The following is a 6,873-nucleotide window of genomic DNA, read 5'->3' on the forward strand; positions in this document are numbered from 1 at the left end:
TTCGGAGTTTTTCTAGAGAAGGAGTTTCTCTCGAAAGAAGTGAGTGTGAGGAAAGTAGAAAACTTGATAAGGTAATTGTATCATCTCCCTTATTGGAAAGTAGTTCATCACAGAAATGTGTTCTTGTGACTACTACACCAATTAGTGAGGAAGTTAATGATGATGATCATGTAACTTCAGATCAAGTTACTACCGAATCTTGTAGGTAAACCAGAGTGAGATCCGCACCAGAGTGGTACGGTAATCCTGTTCTGGAAGTCATGTTACTAGACCATGACGAACTTGCGAACTATGAGGAAGCGATGATGAGCCCAGATTCCGCGAAATGGTTTGAGGCCATGAAATCTGAGATATGATCCATGTATGAGAACAAAGTATGGACTTTGATGGATTTGCCCGATGATCGGCAAGCCATAGAAAATAAATGGATTTTCAAGAGGAAGACGGACGCTGATAGTAGTGTTACTATCTACAAAGCTAGAATTGTCGCAAAAGGTTTTCGACAACTTCAAGGTGTTGACTACGATGAGAGTTTCTCACTCGTATCTATGCTTAAGTCTGTCCGAATCATGTTAGCAATTGCCGCATTTTATGAAATCTGGCAAATGGATAAACAAAACTGCATTCCTTAATAAATTTATTAAAGAAGAGTTGTATATGATACAACCAGAAGGTTTTGTCAATCCTAAAGGTGCTAACAAAATATGCAAGCTCCAGCGATCCATCTATGGACTGGTGCAAGCATCTCGGAGTTGGAATATACGCTTTGATAAGTTGATTAAAGAATATAGTTTTATACAGACTTGCGATGAAGTCTGTATTTACAAGAAAGTGAGTGGGAGCACTACAGCATTTCTGATAAGTATATATGTATGACATATTGTTGATCAGAAATAATGTAGAATTAATCTGCAAAGCATAAAGGAGTGTTTTTTAAAGAAGTTTTTCAAAGAAATACCTTGGTGAAGCTGCTTACATATTGAGCATCAAGATCTATAGAGATAGATCAAGACGCTTGATAAGTTTTTCAATGAGTACATACCTTGACAAGATTTTGAAGAAGTTCAAAATGGAACAGTCAAACAAAGAGTTCTTGCCTGTGTTGCAAGGTGTGAAATTGAGTAAGACTCAAATCCCGACCACGGCAGAAGATAGAAATAGAATGAAAGTCATTCCCTATGCCTCAGCCATAGGTTCTATAAAGTATGCCATGCTGTGTACCAGATCTATTGTATACCCTACACTGTGTTAAGCAAGGGAGTACAATAGTGATCTAAGAGTAGATCACTGGACAGCGGTTAAAATTATCCTTAGTGGAATAAGGAAATATTTCTCAATTATGGAGGTGACAAAAAGGTTCGTCGTAAAAAGTTACGTCGATGCAAGTTTTGACACAGATCTGGATGACTCTAAGTCTTGATCTAGATACATATTGAAAGAGGGAGCAATAAGCTAGAGTAGCTCCATGCAGAGCATTGTTGACATAGAAATTCGCAAAATACTTACGGATCTGAATATGACAGACCCGTTGACTAAAATTATCTCACAAGCAAAACATGATCACACCTTAGTACTCTTTGGGTGTTAATCGCATAGCGATGTGAACTAGATTACTGACTCTAGTAAACCCTTTGGGTGTTGATCACATATCGATGTGAACTATGGGTGATAATCACATGGTGATGTGAACTATTGTTGTTAAATCACATGGCGATGTGAACTAGATTATTGACTCTAGTGCAAGTGGGAGACTGAAGGAAATATGCCCTAGAGGCAATAATAAAGTTATTATTTATTTCCTTATATCATGATAAATGTTTATTATTCATGCTAGAATTGTATTAACCGGAAACATAATACATGTGTGAATACATAGACAAACAAAGTGTCACTAGTATGCCTCTACTTGACTAGCTCGTTAATCAAAGATGGTTATGTTTCCTAACCATGAACAATGAGTTGTTATTTGATTAACGGGATCACATCATTAAGTGAATGATCTGATTGACATGACCCATTCCATTAGCTTAGCACCCGATCGTTTAGTATGTTGCTATTGCTTTCTTCATGACTTATACATGTTCCAATAACTATGAGATTATGCAACTCCCGTTTACCGGAGGAACACTTTGGGTACTACCAAACGTCACAACGTAACTGGGTGATTATAAAGGAGTACTACAGGTGTCTCCAAAGGTACATGTTGGGTTGGCGTATTTCGAGATTAGGTTTTGTCACTCCGATTGTCGGAGAGGTATCTCTGGGCCCTCTCGGTAATGCACATCACATAAGCCTTGCAAGCATTACAACTAATATGTTAGTTGTGAGATGATGTATTAAGGAACGAGTAAAGAGACTTGCCGGCAACGAGATTGAACTAAGTATTGGAATACCGACGATCGAATCTCGGGCAAGTAACATACCGATGACAAAGGGAACGACATTGTTATGCGGTCTGACCGATAAAGATCTTCGTAGAATATGTAGGAGCCAATATGGGCATCTAGGTCCCGCTATTGGTTATTGACCAGAGACATGTCTCGGTCATGTCTACATTGTTCTCGAACCCGTAGGGTCCGCATGCTTAAGGTTACGATGACAGTTATATTATGAGTTTATGCATTTTGATGTACTGAAGGTTGTTCGGAGTCCCGGATGTGATCACGGACATGACGAGGAATCTCGAAATGGTCGAGACATAAAGATTGATATATTGGAAGCCTATGTTTGGATATCGGAAGTGTTCCGGGTGAAATCGGGATTTTACCGGAGTATCGGGAGGTTACCGGAACCCCCCGGGAGCTATATGGGCCATGATGGGCCTTAGTGGAAAAGAGAAGAGGCAGCCCCTCATGGGCCGCGCGCCCCTCCCCTCCCTTGGTCCGAATAGGACAAGGAGAGGGGGCCGGCCCCTCTCTCTCTTTTCCCCCCTCCGCGAATCCTATTCCAACTAGGATTGGGGGGGGGGGGGAATCCTACTCCCAGAGGGAGTAGGACTCTCCTGGCGCGCCCTCCTTGGCCGGCCAGCCTCCCCCCCTTTAGTCCTTTATAAACGGAGGCAGGGGCACCCCAGAGACACACAAGTTGATCCTCGTGATCGTTCCTTAGCTGTGTGCGGTGCCCCCTGCCACCATATTCCACCTCGGTCACATCGTTGTAGTGCTTAGGCGAAGCCCTGCATCGGTAGAACATCATCATCGTCACCACGCCATTCTGCTGACGGAAATCATCCCCGAAGCTTTGCTGGATCGGAGCCCGGGGAGTGTCATCGAGCTGTACGTGTGCTAAGAACTCAGAGGTGCCGAAGTAACGTTGCTTGGATCGGTAGGATCGGGAAGAAGACGTACGACTACTTCCTCTACGTTGTGTCAACGCTTCCGTTGCGATCTACAAGGGTACGTAGATCATACTCTCCCCTCTCGTTGCTATGCATCACCATGATCTTGCATGTGCGTAGGAAAATTTTGAAATTACTACGTTCCCCAACATAGGTTTAGCTTAATACTTTTGTTGTAGTTGCGGATGCTTGCAATAGAGGTTAATCATAAGTGGGATGCTTGTTCAAGTAAGAACAGCACCCAAGCACCGGTCCACCCACATATCAAATTATCAAAGTACCGAACGCGAATCATATGAACGTGATGAAAACTAGCTTGACGATATTCCCATGTGTCCTCGGGAGCACTTTTCCTTATATAAGAGTTTGTCCAGGCTTGTACTTTGCTACAAAAAGGATTGGGCCACCTTGCTGCACTTTATTTACTTTTTTTACTTGTTGCTCATTACAAATTACCCTATCACAAAACTATCTGTTACCACTTATTTCAGTACTTGCAGAGAATACCTTGCTGAAAACCGCTTATCATTTCCTTCTGCTCCTTGTTGGGTTCGACACTCTTACTTTTCGAAAGGACTACAATAGATCCCCTATACTTGTGGGTCATCACTCCCCAAAAGGATTAATGCCATCCACGCTTAAACCAAACCATACGTACCTTGCATCACCTGCAAAGTCCCCCCTTGTTCTCTCGAGTTTTCTCCACTGCAACCCGTCAGCGGGTGCTCTCAATTTCCCATCTTTCTTATGGTCCTCTTTGTGCCATCGCATCAACTTGGCATGCTTTTCGTTTTTGAATAGACATTTCAACCGTGGTATTATAGGAGCATACCACATCACCTTGGCAGGAACCCTCTTCCTGGGGCACTCGCCCTCAACATCACCAAGGTCATCTCGTCTGATCTTATACCGCAATGCACCGCATACCGGGCATGCGTTCAAATCCTCGTACGCACCATGTTAGATGATGCAGTCATTAGGGCATGCATGTTTCTTCTGCACCTCCAATCCTAGAGGGCATAGAACCTTCTTTTCTCCGTACGTAATGTCGGGAAATTCATTATCCTTTGGAAGATTCGTCTTCAATATTTTCAGTAGCTTCTCAAATCCGTTGTCAGATACACCATTGTCTGCCTTCCAGTGTGGTACCGAGCTTTGTGTTTCCATCTTCGCAATTTGGGTACAACCCTTTTTTGTGATCCTCTAACATGCGATCGAACTTCAACTTCTCCTTTTCACTTTGGTATTGTCTCTTTGCATCAACAATGACCCGACGAAGATCATCATCAGGCACATCGTCTGGTTCCTCTTGATCTTTAGCTTCCCCCATTGCAGCATCACCGCATTCAGTGGGCAGATAGTTGTCATCATCCTCTTCTTCTTTGTTGTCTTCCATCATAACCCCTCTTTCTCCGTGCTTGGTCCAAACATTATAGTGTGACTATTGCAGGATGGTGCTAATGCGACACTACAATCAGAGACCCTTCGACGAAACTGTGTGCGATCCAATAATCGCAAACGATGGTGTAAAAAAACTGTCAAAAAGGTACAAACCATTTGTGATGATGGATGCATCAAACACGGTTCAGATTTTAGTTGCGTGTGCAATGCAGGGCATACGGTTCAGTTCAATTAACTGTTTGCGATGAGGAGGAACAAAAGAAACGAGCAGCCAGATGAAGGTGTGTGCGATATACAGCATACGGTTCACTCAGATGAACTATTTGTGATTAGGCAACACAAAAGAAACGGTCAGCCAGATCAAGGTGTGTGATATACAGCATGTGGTCCACTCGGATGAACTGTTTGTGTTGAGGCAAGAGAACAGAAACGGTTCAATATAACAAGATGTGTGTTATACGCGGCAAACAGTTCTATAATCAGAAATGTGTGCAAAGACCGATAATAATACAAACGATTGCTTCTAATAAGATGTATGTGATATGCTCTGTCTACACAACATCTATTGGCCATTGGGCGACGGGCGGTCATCCGGGTACGCAATAAGGATGCGAAGAGGCATCCTATATCAGCAAGGACTAGATGTCCCACCAATAGCTCAACTAAGAGAACTCTCAAGTTAACTGTGCTCAGGCTAGAGCAGCCATCAGATGGGTGACTGGATAGGAAGTTGTCTTGATGTTAAATTAACTGATGGGATGGGTCATCCAGGTCAAATTAAATTACCTTGACCTGGATGATCCAGCACATCAGTTAAATTAACCTCGAGGTCCTTGTTTTTTAACACATGTTAAAGAAGGTCACCGCATTACTTTTTGACAATGTGCGAGACGTGGCATACAGTTGATCCATCTGACCTATTTGTGATGGAATAAGTCGTGTGTGTTGTGGGCAAATGCTTGCTAGTATACAACCGTTTGCGATTGATGAATTCATCACCGACAGGTTCCCTAGTGTGGTCCGTGTTCATCTGATCATCATCTACTTCTTGCGCTAGCTCGATGTTCCTTATATGCTAATTTCCATTAATTGATGGCATTTTAAGAACATGCCACCATTTCCCGCCATTTCCTCACCTGTTTCCCGCCACCTAGCGATATTGTGCATAAACCTAGGCGGCGCGCGACGCACGGAGGCAACAAACGCAGCCTGTAGCACATCCAACTTTTCCAAGCATGCCAACCCACCAAAGCGCCGCCTTTTCCATCAACCTCGTCGACGAGGAAAATGAGCAGGCGCCATGGCCCGTCGAGGCCGAGGCGCTCCCTTGCGACGCGATGGACGACGGCGTGATGCATGTCATCGCCAGGGTTGAGCAGACCCTTGACGCATGGTGCTTCAGTGCCACGGATAAAGATAGGCATGTCAGCACCGAGAGGCTGCAACTCGCCACACAACGTGATCAATGGCGCGCCGCAGAGCATGCTAGGCGCATCCACGCTGATAGGCTGTAGCTCGCCACACGGCAAGACCGTTGGAGCGCCACAAAGCGAGAGGCGCGGCGCGCCGCATAGCAATAGCGGATCCATCAGCGCTTGCCTGCTGTAGATGGGGCGTCGCAGCTAGGTACATGTCCCGTCAGTACCCACATTCCTCGCCGGGAGTGGGTAGAGGCCCTCAGCGTCGTACTTGCACCAGAGGGCGGCCGCTGCGTACTTGCACCGGACGTCCGTCACACCGTTCGCATGGGTCGCACTATTCGCATTGTCCGCAGCCCGCTCGATACCAACGCGCTGGTCGGTAGGCTCGACCGCCTCCTTGGCCCAGGTATCCACCTGGGTGCAGTAGAGGAACATGGCCGTCGCATCCTTGAGCTGGTGATCCCCGATGAAATAGCCAACTTGGAGCTCGAGATCGCACTCCATATGTACCGTGAGCATGTCGACCGCCTGGAAGAACGCCTACACGAGTTCAGGATGAGCCAAGAGCTACCGTAGGCAAGGGCTGCTGGTCATGGTCTCATGGGCGCTTTTATTTTTTTGAGTCATTTCAACGTGGATAGCTATGTATTCACTTCAATCATAGTATTTCTCTGTTTATTGCTCTATTTCAATGTGTGTACTTTTTTTTCTGTT

The sequence above is a fragment of the Triticum urartu genome, chromosome 3A (genome assembly GCF_056163025.1).
Source record: "Triticum urartu cultivar PI428250 chromosome 3A, HENAU_Tu73, whole genome shotgun sequence".
Lineage (NCBI taxonomy): Eukaryota > Viridiplantae > Streptophyta > Magnoliopsida > Poales > Poaceae > Triticum > Triticum urartu.